General features: G+C 34.8%; 1 long non-coding RNA gene across 6 annotated transcripts in view; it reads right to left on the minus strand.

Annotated features, from left to right (window-relative positions):
- LOC308648226 overlaps nt 1-13,324 on the minus strand; it is a 159,958-nt gene that overhangs the window by 69,717 nt on the left and 76,917 nt on the right. For all 6 annotated transcript variants that reach the window (XR_014021786.1, XR_014021787.1, XR_014021788.1 and 3 more), the window contains one exon: nt 376-451. This is a non-coding gene — a long non-coding RNA (uncharacterized lncRNA). The remainder of the gene's footprint in view (nt 1-375; nt 452-13,324) is intronic.

The following is a 13,324-nucleotide window of genomic DNA, read 5'->3' on the forward strand; positions in this document are numbered from 1 at the left end:
CTTGATTACAATAATAATTTTAAAAAACTAGAAAGAAAGTAGAATTACTAAAAGCAAAAAATTTAAAAAGCTCAATTTTTAAAGCACTTTGTGATTTTTGTTTCTGTTATTTTTAAAAATAACAGCAAAGGGGCTGGGGTTGTGGCTCAGTGGTAGAGTACACGCCTAGCATGCTTGAGGCACTGGGTTCAATCCTCAGCACCACATAAAAATAAAATAAAGATATTGTGTTCACCTAAAACTAAAAAATAAATTAAAATAAATAACAGCAAAGCTAACTTTAGCTCCTGTTGTACCTCTTCCAACTATTAGACGAATTGTGAAATTCCTGCATGGTATAATTTAGAAGTGTTGAGCACCTTCAAATGGCCTTACGTTGATTTCTGGTGACTAAGACTTCAAAACCTTAGTTGAAAGGCACTGGCAATTCCCAATTAAAGGCAGCAGCTACCTGGAGAGGATAATTTGGAAAGTCATTATCACATAAGATTAGTTCAATTGTGGCCTTCTAATGGGCCCCGAGCAGAATAGGAGCCAGAACAGTTGAGTTTGAAGTTGATACAGAAGAGAAAAGGCAGGTCTTAAAATACCCCAGCCACAATAACCACCTAGTAAATATTCATTGAAAAGAGTCAACTTGAACAGAAAGCATCAGACTATCTGGGAAAGTGTCTTAGGGTAATGCTTTATAACTGGAGCTCAAACAAAGCTTTGAGGACCAGGGGGAAAGCACAGACAGAACAGAAACTGCAGAAAGAAACTGCAGAAGACTATCTACAACCACATCTGAATATTTAAAATAAAGGTATGAGGAAACAGGAAAGGCGTGGACCAGAGGAATTCCTGCTTCTCACAGTAAAAAATTTAATTTGTCCCTATAATTCATTCATATATGTATAATTATATTTATATATAAACTTATTATACATATTACATGTAATATATACAGATATATTGTATACATATAGATATAAAGACAATACATCTTAGAAAGCCATAAATGTTAAACTGGTATCTGGAATTCAGACAAAAATTTAAAGAAGTTCCTCATATGTCTAGATAACTTCTAAGTGTAATTTTCATGTCTTTTAAGAGAAGAAGAGGAAGAGGAAGATGAAGGGGAAGGGGAAGGGGAAGGGGAAGGGGAACGGGAAGGGGAAGGAGAAGGAGAAGGAGAAGGAGAAGGAGAAGGGGAAGGGGAAGGGGAAGGGGAAGGGGAAGGGGAAGGGGAAGGGGAAGGAGAAGGAGAAGGAGAAGAAGAAGAGAAGAAGAAGAGAAGAAGAAAAGAAGGAGGAGGAGGAGGAGGAGGAGGAGAATGAGGAGGAGGAGGAGGAGGAGGAGGAGGAGGAGGAGGAGGAGGAGGAGGAGGAGGAGGAGGAGGAAAGAAGACGACGACAACTTCCTTGGCTTTTATCTTGAGTCCAGAGTATAAATTAACTATGATGAAAAATATAACTATTGATTAGCAACCTGAACTGCCAACACAAAGCATAAGATTAAGTCAATTATGCATTTTTTTCAGCATTACAATGTCACTTTCAAAATTGTCAGAGCTTGAGTTCAAATCTGGGATAAGGTGTTGTAGAAGATCATACCCTTAATTTTGTTTTCTGATCATTTTACTTAAGATCATGTAGATTCCAAAGTTTATAATTGTTAACATTCACTTTTCACCAATAGCATAACAATAAGTTTTAGTGAATTAACTGGTAGAATCACATATTTTCTTAATTTATTTTTTGCCTCTGAATAATTTTTCAACTCGTGTAGTTTCTAAAATCTCTGTTTCTTGCTTCTTGAAACAGAAGACCGAAGGAGCTTGTTTTCCACAATACACAAAGATTGAGGAATTTGAAATCTGGGAAATTGAGCAATTGTTTTAGTATTTCTACCAGCAGTTTTCAGAGGTAGAATTGTATGCCTGTGTTTAATCAAAGGAACTTAGCAAAGAAGTTCAGGCTGTGAATGCTGGGACACTGCACACAAGACAGGTATGCCTGTGGCTATTCAGAATCTCTTGGAGTTCAAAGGAAGATCCTCTAGAAGAGCTTTTGGGAAAACTGGAGACTTCTGGATAATATTTCAAATATGCCTACTCCCACTTGACAGCTGGTCATATTTCCTCGTATCAAGATAATTATTTGTCACAATTGTGGATTGCAAAATCAGGCAGAAATTTTTTTTTATCAAGGAATACTTTTAATATGGTAATATTTTCTTTCCTTTGAAAACATCATTTGATCAATATTGAATCTTAAACAAGAGTTCCTTTAGAAATTATAAAACGTGTAAATATTTCAATAACTAAATATAAGATGGAACATGAGAATAAAACCTTTTTTATTTTTCCTGATAGAGCTTTAGTGCCCTCTTCATTATTACAAAACCTTAACAAAAGAGGAAAAACAGAAAAAAAAATCTTTATAAATTTTTATAGAAATCTTAGCTATTAGACAGATCTATGTTTAAAAGCATGTGGAATTCTTCTCCAGACTAAATTTAGTATCCTTGTGGGGAAGAGAATTTACTTGTTATTTATAACAACTATGTGTGTGTATGTGGTGTGTGTGTGTGTGTCTTCCAAATAATTCAAAGCACTTTAGAGACTTTAAGACCATATCTACAATTCAACAATCACCGTTTTCATGAAAGATAAATTATTGCATGTGGTTAAGAGAGGTGATAACAAAAGGAATCCTTTTTGTTGAAAACTTGTAATTTGACCTGCTTTGACACATTAAGGGAAGGCTTCTAACCTAATTTTTTTAACATATTAATCAATCCAATGGTTCTGGGGCTGTAATTGAGTATTTTGGCACTAGATGATTTAATGATTGTCTAGAACATCTGAGTAATTTTATAGATGAGATAAATGAAGAAAAAGAAAAGAATCATTTTCTTTGCCCAGTGTTACCTAGCTAATTAGTGACAGAATCATGGGTGTATCCCAGTATTTCAGTGTCCAGTGTGATGATCTTTTCAGTAGAGAAGAAACTACTTCCTTTCCAAAATGTGAAAAAGATGCTATGGTTCTGTTCAGGGGTACCAGAACCTACAAACTGAGGCCAGATCTTAGAGGAGTTTTGAGAAGGCAGAATCAAATTTCACCACAATATTTCAACTTATTCTCCTCACTCTTATGGCCACTGTGCATAAATATAGTGTCTATATGGTGTTTGTAGCAGATCTGGGAATACTTGCATTAACAAAAATATTTCAAACAGTTGCAGAAGTCTTAAGAAGTTAAACTCATATATAATTTTTAGAACTGATGGCATCCTATGCAACCATTTCATTTTATTCCCTAAATTTGGGAAGGAAGTGTCCAGCAAAGTAAAATGGTTCACCAATTGCTGGCCAGAGCACGATCAGAACCAGAATGCTAATGTTCTAGCTGTCTGACTACTGCTATCTTATAACACTGCTTATTCTTCATGAATTATGTCTGTGAAATAGAGAGATGCAAAGTTACCTAACCTATGACAGCTTTTGCAGGAGAGATTTCTCAATGAAACAATTGAGACTTGTCGTCAGGGTTAATTCTCTAACATTTGCACCTCTCAGTGGTCATTGTCCTCCCTCATGGGTTTACCCTTCTTGTCCTATCACAATATCCTGTAAAAATGTTTTTACAAGCCATGTAATTTTTATTCTTCATAGAGCCCAAGAGGACCCAGGGTTACCTACACAGGATGGAGGAAAAGCTGGTTCCAAGAGGAGTGGTTCTAAACACAAACAAAATGCTAATGTGCCCATATGGGGAAAGATCTAACAGAAGGTCAGAGGCTAGAAAGATGAGGATTAGGGCTTATGACAGTGGCTTCACCGCCTTACCAGGGAGTCAAAGCAGTACCTTCATGCAACCCTGGTGTAGCAGGTCCAACTACTTTGACTACACTGTGCACCCTACTTCTCCACAGAACACCCTGGAGTTTGTGCAACATTCTCCCTGCGCACCCAATGAGACAGCTGGTGGTGGCATGCCTACTTGGGCACCTCTAGTCACCTTTAATCATTTTCTTTCTACCACTAATTTGTATCCGAACTCAAATCTTTGAAACTTTAATCATTAATTTGTTGGGGAAAAAAAACATTGGGATTTCTAGATTTCTAAGATGACACATTCACATTTAAAATACATATATACATATGTATGTATGCACATTATACATGTATATGCATATATATTTTTTCAAAGAAAATCTTCAAAGGTCTGTAATACATTTCCCTTTTAAACTTTTCAGTAATTTATTTTAATAATGGCTTCATGTATTTTTCAATTGGATATTTTGTTTAGCTCAAAAAATAGCTGTGATATTTCTCTTCCAGTAGAGTCAGGAAGCTTCTGTTACTGCCTAAAATGAAAATAAATCACTGCAGTCTGATTTCTTTTTCATTATACAGCATGAGATGAAAAGCCACAAAAATCATTATTTTCTTGATGGCTTGATCCTCCTATTCCTTTAAGGAAAGGAGATGAAGGGTGGGACTATGTGGCATTCCTAAACCAGTTTGCTTTTGGGTCTGGCATATTCAGGCAGGTACTGTTGGCTGTTTTACTGGTTTGAATAACCCAGGCATGGTACCAGAAAATCTAATGTCTTCGTTAGAATCCACATCTGCTTATGCTAGAATGAAAACCCATCTGAGAATCAATGAAGCACATGGAGAGGGTCTAATTAAATCCCTATGCCATTTCCTTTAAAACTGTCAAATTGAAATTGTAATCGTGTATTCATTCACCCCCAATGGTGTAGTGGTAATTTTAGAAGTGGGAATATTTAAGCAATAAGACCCAACAGGGCATGTTTTGCTAGGATATCAACAACACCAGATAGTTCTTAGGTAAGCAGCCAATATTCTGAAAACCAAACTTCTCCTAAATAATGGGTGAATCACAGACCCTTCTTCAATTGTACCCCTACACTAATGAAAAAGACAAAATTCTGTATTAGGAATAGGAATTTGTAATAGATGTGTTCATTAAATCATACCACAAAATCATTCTGAGCAAATGAAAATAATACCAGGCATTGGCACATTAAATCAAAGTGATGATATGTTCAACAAATTAAAAATCAAATTTTCAAGATTTGCTGGCTTTTGAAGTCACCATAAAATTCCAAAAACTTGTTCTGTCTACCATTCTTTGTCGTCTTCTGCTAATTTTGCTGTTGCCTTAAATGGTTCCCACTTATAATCTAATTGAATACGTATGAGAGAAATATATGCTCTGCACCGTGATGCTATGGCACCGTTGTGTCTCGTTTTAGAGGATTTGAAATGAGCCTGTTTTCAACATGGATTGAAATATATTTAGTCCTTTATACATATATTTCAAAAAGAGAACTGAGACCTGCAATTACCTATGATACCTTTGAAGCAATATTTAAATAACAAATAGTGAAAAAAGTAATTAAATTATATATTATGTTATACAATTCATCAACTTCTTGTGGACACATCCTGAGGTAAGAAACCATGAGAGATAGTCCTTAATGAAAGTATCTTTATGTTCTTATGTCTGGGCTATACTGTAGTTTACTTCATCTGAAGACAATGACAAAAAGTACTGCTGCAAATTATATTGTTAAACTGCCTTCCTTGTTATACCTGTTGACTAGAAGATTCAGTAAAAACAAGACTAGTACGACAGCACTATAACCACCTACATATAAAATATTCTTTCTTCTACTCATCTCCTATAATTTTATACACTCCTGCTTTCCCCTCAACTCAACCCCAAACATAGACATATCTGCAGGGACTGGGTTTTTGCTTGTTCTGCAGATATAACCCAAGCCAGAAAGATCATCACCTCAGAGCTACAGAGCACAATGGAAACAGGAGTTTGATTCTACTTTCATGCCAGTCTCCCCTCCTCACACAAGCCTCTTAAAAAGCTCTCCACAGTAAAGCTGGGCCGACCTCCAAGGTGTCTGTCTGCAAATGCAGGAATAACAAAGAAATTTAAGGGAGATCCCATTTTCCTGTGTGACTAGGGTGTCCTTCAGGGAAGAAGTTAGACAAGTAATGCTGACAGCAAATAAAATAAATCTAAATAGAACATGGAAAATGGAGAACAACTCAAGTTCTCACAAAAGAAATAACTGAGTAATAAAGTAAAACTGAATATTGTTGCTGTATAAGGAATAATGGAAGATAACGTATAATGAGAATTCAAAGAAATGAGCAGGTAATATGAAGGCACTTTCCCCATGTTCTTCTCCACTTTATGCAAGCCATTCCACTTTCAGTGACTGGGGATGGGGAGTAGAGGTAAGTTGGACACTTAACAGAATGGAAGAAGCCCACTGCTCTGATCAAGTACATCTTCTCTGATCTGTCAGAGAACACGAAGGCCACTCACACATCAATGTAAAGTGTAATATCAAGTCACATATTACATTCTCTTTCCTATGTTAGCAACATGTCGATATGAGCAATGACGGAGTAATCCATAAATTGTACCGTGGCACAATAAGGCAAATCTCCAATGTCAGAGTCCATCACAGGAAAAACATAAACAAGGTTATGATAAAACTCTAATCTTCAGCTTTCTTAAAAAGGAGCAGAAAACAGATATCATGGGACTTTTCAAGTATAGGGTACTAATTTGGGGGCTGTTTATTATTCTACCAGAACCTATTTTTGTCTACTTACAGAGATTTGTTTGTTTGTTTGTTTTATTGAACCCAGGGGCAATTTACTACTGAATTACATTGCAACTGTTTTCACTTTTTATTTTGAGACAGAATCTTGCTAAGTTGCTTAGGACCTCACTAAGTTGCTAATGCTGGCCTTGAACTTGCATTGTACCTGTCTCAGCCTTCTGAGCCACTGGGATTACAGGCGTATGCCACCACACCATGCCCAGCAACATTACTTATGAAAAGCATGTAGTCTCACTTTCCAAGTTTAGTGATACATTTCTAAAACTTTGCAGAAAAAAATAATAACTATTTATTTTCAATGTTCATTGGTTAAGTGTATTTGCAAGCTCAAGTTAATTAAGCATAATCCAACAGCCTTCATCAGAGATGTCAAATACATGACCCTAATTAAAACAAGTATCTCATAACTTTATTTCCTTAAAAGAATTATCAGAGTTTCACTGATATAAAAGTATTTTCACTCAAGTTAGAATTTGTCATATTTGCATTCTGTAAAGGATCCACATAAATAGGTCTTGAAAGTATCTTTCACTTATAAACATTACAAAATTTGATCTTTCATTTTTGCTGGGTTTTTACTTTTATTTATAATATAAAACATCAGAAATGTCTACAGTGAAAGGGATGTCTCCTTTTAGATAAATATACTAATTACTAGCAAATTATATCAAAAGTCAATAATTTTATATCATTCAGATGATTGCTTCTTTTACACATGTCCAAAACTAAAATGAACCATTTATAAGTACTAAGTATTATTAGCAACTTAAAATATGAATGATTTTGCTACAGTGTAAGCAGATTAATAATGAAACATACTTAGCTGTTTAATTGGTCTTTGGCCAGATAAGAAACATGTAGAAGACATGCAGGTTTAGGCATTTTAGATTAGATAACACCTGACTTACCTTGAGAGAGAAAAATTGCAAAAACTTGTTAAAATCTCTTTTGCTTTAATTAGGGATGTGATATCATGAAATATTTATTATTTGATTTTTTCCCCTCCTGGTGGAACAACACCTGCTCCTTGCCCATTATCTGAACTTGTCTGAACCCAAATAGTAGACAGGAATGCTTTCTGAGTGGTACATCTCAACTAAACTTTACCACACACTGATGGCTTGATAGAGCATTAATAATTAAAATTACCCTACTAATAATTTAGTTGTGGAAATCAAAGTATAGGTAAGTTTTCCTACCAAATGTGGCTTTTTTCACCTATAAATCCTTCCCAAAAATCATGCTGGAAGTTTAGTAGTAGGCTAATATGAAAGTCAAAGTCAAACGGAATTGTGTAAAGCCCAGGCTAAGAAAATTAACAAAGCTTCAGATTCAACCTTGAGGGAACCAATATTATGCCTAAGGAAGCATTACAACCTCTGATGGAATCTAGACTGGTATTTATATATAACCAGATCAAAATATGTGGCTATAGTTTGGATTGCTCAGGACCCAGCCCATTCAAACATGAGACAGGCTCAGGACAACAATAAGACTATTGCCCAGTACCTGAACTGGAGATGTAAATTATATTTATCTTTCAGTCTTAGTTTTCACCAGCTCAGCACTGGACAGAAATGCCTCAAGTCAAAGATTTTCAATATCTAAAGTTAGATAAGGCTAGAAGACATGTGAATCTAGCTTTCTGTTTTATTTAAACAAATGCTAAGTTCTATTTTTTCTATTAAACAAATGCTAAGGGGGCTGGGGATGTGGCTCAAGTGGTAGCGCGCTCGCCTGGCATGCGTGCGGCCCGGGTTCGATCCTCAGCACCACATACCAACAAAGATGTTGTGTCCGCCGAGAACTAAAAATAAATATTAAAAAAAAAATTCTCTCTCTCTCTCTCTCTCTCTCCCCTCTCTCACTCTCTCTTTAAAAAAAAAAAATAAATAAATAAATAAAAAAATAAATAAATAAACAAATGCTAAGTTCTCCTCACACACATACACACACATACATAGTACACACATAGTCACATGCAAGCACACTTTGTTAATATAGTATGAATTATTTTCTTAAGTTTAAAATTTTCAGTGGTGCAAATTTGTTTCTGATTGACACATTTTTAAAAAAAACATAAGAACTTAGGAAATCATATTTAAACTTAAAAAAATTATATTAAGTTTATGAGCTTTCACATGCATAATGTTGATTAAATGTTTATAAAAATAAGGAACTTTACTTGAGAGTTTCAGTTTTCTACTTCATCACAGATTGTAAAAGTTGGTGGGAAAAAAACGTAGAGTTGTGGAATAACCAGTGGGAATATACACACTTGTAATTCTAGTTTTCTTAATTTTAAGATCTTTATATCTTGGCTAGCCAAATGTAAATTTTGAACTTCTCCAGTTGAAATATTTCTTGAATACTAATATAGAAAGATTTATGTATATTCCCTATTGTTTCATTTGCTTAGAAAACAGATTGAAAGAACAATGATGCTGGATTTTTCAGATATCTGGAAGAAATACTGCATGCATGACATCTGTTTACCCTGGGGATTTGACACAGATTTGCTTTAATATACTGTTGTGTTCCTCATTACCTTAGACACTATATGCTAAAAACAAGAGTGTATTCCAGTTTTTAAGGAAAAGAAAAAAATCATAAATCCCAATGTCCTTCTCTCTGAAGAACAGTAATTTGGGGGTTAAGCTTTCAAAAAAGAAAAAAAATGCAAATAACCATGTTTTTAATTGCCTAACTTTTTAAAGATTATATCTAAGTCTTTCATAAGCCTTTTATACGTATTAGCCTTCCTTGTTATTGAAGAACTATCCAAAGTCAGAAAGAACATGCCTTTGAAAGTCAACAGCTAAAAGAAATAAGATCTGCATCCCTAAATAGGTCAAATCATCAACTTAGGATGTTTGAGATATTAATCCACTGGAAAATGGTTTGGCTTCCAGAAGCAGTGTGTCATTAAACATCTTTGGTGGAAGTCCTGGAGTTTTGACACAAACTGACACATAAAGTTCCACACAAAACACAGAATATCACTATTCCACACAACATCAGCTGCCTGATAGCATTTATTTCTCCGTATAATTATTTTTCATTAAAAAAATATACAGTATTCAAAATACTTACATGATTTGCATCCTGTATTTGTTCAACTTGTATACAAATCAAAGAACTGATCCTCCTCAGTAAAAAAAGCTATTGTAAAGCACACAGATTTGCTGAAGAAAAAGAATTTATATTATAACATGAGGAATAAACTATATTACAAGTTAAAGTTCTCATTTCATGTGGGTAGATAAGATAAAATCTTTTTCTTTTCACTGTATTTTTCTTTGCCTGAGACGACCACATCAAATGGTCAGATGTTATGCTGTAGTATGAGAACCTGATGGAGCTCTGAAAGCAAATGTCTCAAATCATTTCCTAAGTCTGGACAATGATAACAAACATCCCTTGAAGGGTCTAAGCCAGACCCACCAGTGGATACAAGCTGCCTTTGATCAGCTGAAAGGAAAACTGTCTCCTAAAGTTAAAGAGAGATTGACATCAACGTTTACCTTTTACTGGTACCATCTTGAGAAAGTTGGGTTCAGACCTTTGACTCATGTATCCTGATACACTTCAGTAAAACTAATATGACAAAAATCCAGTACTAAGTGAACTGAAGTAATGAGAGACACGAATTAATTTGGCAAACTGCATCTATACATTTAATTACATGCATTTGATTCACAACTTAATTTGGGGGATTAGGATTAATTTTTCTTTTATTATGATAGTTTTCCTATAGGCTGAGGCAAGAAGATTGCAAGTTCAAGACCAGCCTCAGCAACTTAGCAAGGCCCTGTCTCAAAATAAAAACTAACAAGAGCTGGGGATTTGGCTCAGTGGTTATGTGTCCCTGGGTTCGATCCTAAAAAAATAAATAAAAATGGAGAAGGCCCTACGTAAGAGATTAACAGAAAGTAATTTAAATGTCACCATATCCCTACAAAAACATGTGATGTTCTGTTTGACTAGAGAGCTTCAGCCTTATTTGCTGGTGTTGAATTCTGAACATAAATTCTATAGTTTTTAAAATATATATACATATGTGTATATTTAACTGAAAGGTTTGGAACAACTGACAGGTTTGGAAAACTAAAATTTTGAGACTAAAATTTGCTTATCCAGAAATTAGGTACAGTGTTTTCAGCCACAACACAAATGTGGAATACCTACATGAGCTTTCCATTGACAATCTTTAGACTAGGACAATAGTCTAATGCCCATCTTAGCTATACACCAAGCAACAAAGAAGGTTGATCCAGACCTGTTCTCTGAGGCAAGTTATTATTGCTAAATATCTTTGCCAAATGTGAGATTTTTGTCATTTTTGTGGGCTGTGTCTCTTTTGGTTTGAGTTTTTTGAAGTCTAAAAATTACAAAAACTATTAAAATAAGAGTTCTCCACTGATTAACTTAATAAAGCAATACATTGGTGAATAAAGAGTAAGCATAAAGGGGCTGGGATCGTGGCTCGTTAGTAGAGCACTTGCCTAGCATGTGTGAGGCACTGGGTTCAATCCTCAGCATCACATAAAATAAATAAAGGTATTGTGTTCATGTATAACTAAAAATATATTTTAAAAAGGGTGAGCATATGTGTGTGTGCATACATCTTTCAAAGACTAATTTACAATATAATTTTTAAACTTTTTTGTTTTAATTAGTTATACATGACAATTGAATGCATTTATATACTTTGATATATTGTACATAAATGGAGTATAATTTCTCATTTTTGTGATTTTACATGTTGTAGAATCACATTGGTCATTCAGTCATATATGTACATAAGGTAATAATGACTGCTTCATTCTACTATCCTTCCTATCCCCATATCTCCTTCCCTCCCTTCACTGCCCTGTACCTAAAGTAAAGTAACTCTGTTCTTCCCTAGTACCCCCCCCTTTTGTGAATTAGCAGCCATATATCAGAGAAAACATTCAGTCTTTGATTTGGGGGGATTGGCCTTATTTCACTTAGCATGATATTCTCCAGCTCCATCCATTTACTGCAAAATGCCATAATTTCATTCTTCTTTAAAGCTGAGTAATATTCCATTGAATATATATACTACATTTTCTTTATCCATTCATCTTTTGAAGGCACCTAGGTGGGCTCCATACTTTAGCTATTGTGGATTGAGCTGCTATAAATATTGACGTGGCCCTGTCACTGTAGTATGCTGATATAATTTTTAAACAAAAGGCCCAAGTATTTGATTTTTCTTCTTATGGTAGCTGGCTTGAACATGTGCCCAGTAGATCAAAGACAGCTGAGAGAAGAATTGGAGAAATTGTTCCTTAAAAGACTATAAAGACATTCGCTTTCTGTATGTTATAGACATAATGATATAGTATAAATTAAAGAAATTCCAAGAAAGCAAAAGCTGTCTCAGTGTTGAGTCTTAAGTCAAAACATCTCCCTGACAAGACTCCATTTTTTAACAAAACTGTTATCTCAAACTTGTTGACTGGGTATATATATTATACCAGAACAGGTAACTGAATCCTGAGACACTAAATTCTCCATACACCAGGACCATCCCCCATGTAAATTAAATACCAGTGGAAGTCAAATCAACAGAGTGTAACTTATTAATCTACTGCTGTGTTAATGCAACTTCCATAGGTGATTCACTTACTGACTGGGATTTGATTAGCTCCTAGAAGAACTTTGCTCATTTTATTCAGATAAGGCTGTTTCAAATCATAAACTCCATAAGCTGATGCTGACCCTCAGAAAAAAAAAAAAAAACAAAGAAAAAAAAACTTGTGAATTTCATTTTGTTGGCTATCTGTAAAACTATAACTCATTCACTTGCCGTCAATATGGAACATGGCTGGCTGTTCAAGAAGTTATAAGATATATAATCCTGCTATTTTTCAAAGATGTTTATGGCCATATTATGGGGAGGCATATTTTCCTCTGGGATCCTTATGCCATTATGACACTATCCAATATGCTATGACCATTGTAATACTTTGTAGACCAGTGGAAAATACATCTAAAAATAACTGTGCCATTTCTGAACAAACGCAGAAGTAATTGATGTTTCCTAGAAAAATGAAGCCACCTGGCTTTGTAGAAGAGCAGCATGAGTATTTCAGTGACAGGTAGATCCAGAACAGAGCTTTGTCCTCAATATCATTCTGATTTTCTGAAACCCCAAAGCAAGGTTCATAGAGATTCTTTAGAATGCTCTACTTGAAAGCCAGATTACACTATTTAAGTGGCCCATGGAGTTCTGTATTAAAGGCTCCCTGCTGCTCAGGAATTTTTCCCATTATAATATATTGCTGTAGATTTAACACTGTAGATGTCCTATCATTTAACTAATATGGCGCAAAAGGTTGTCATTTGGGATGATTCTAAATTATATCATTGCAAATAAACTTTGCTACAGAAGGAATTGCTTATTTAGCAAAGACATTTTATGGCATATTAGCATAAAAATACTACTTCTGTCTTTCAAGTTCACTTATAGCATAAATGCTAAACAGAAAAGCATTAGATATGTTACAAACACAAGCAACTTTGGCAGCAAGCTAATTTGCAAATGCATATTTGCAAACTTTAAGTGCACTGTTATGCCCTAACTTACACTCTGCATAACTCATAGATGTTTGTATATTATA

The sequence above is a fragment of the Spermophilus citellus genome, assembly GCF_964194105.1.
Source record: "Spermophilus citellus genome assembly, chromosome: 1".
NCBI lineage: Eukaryota > Metazoa > Chordata > Mammalia > Rodentia > Sciuridae > Spermophilus > Spermophilus citellus.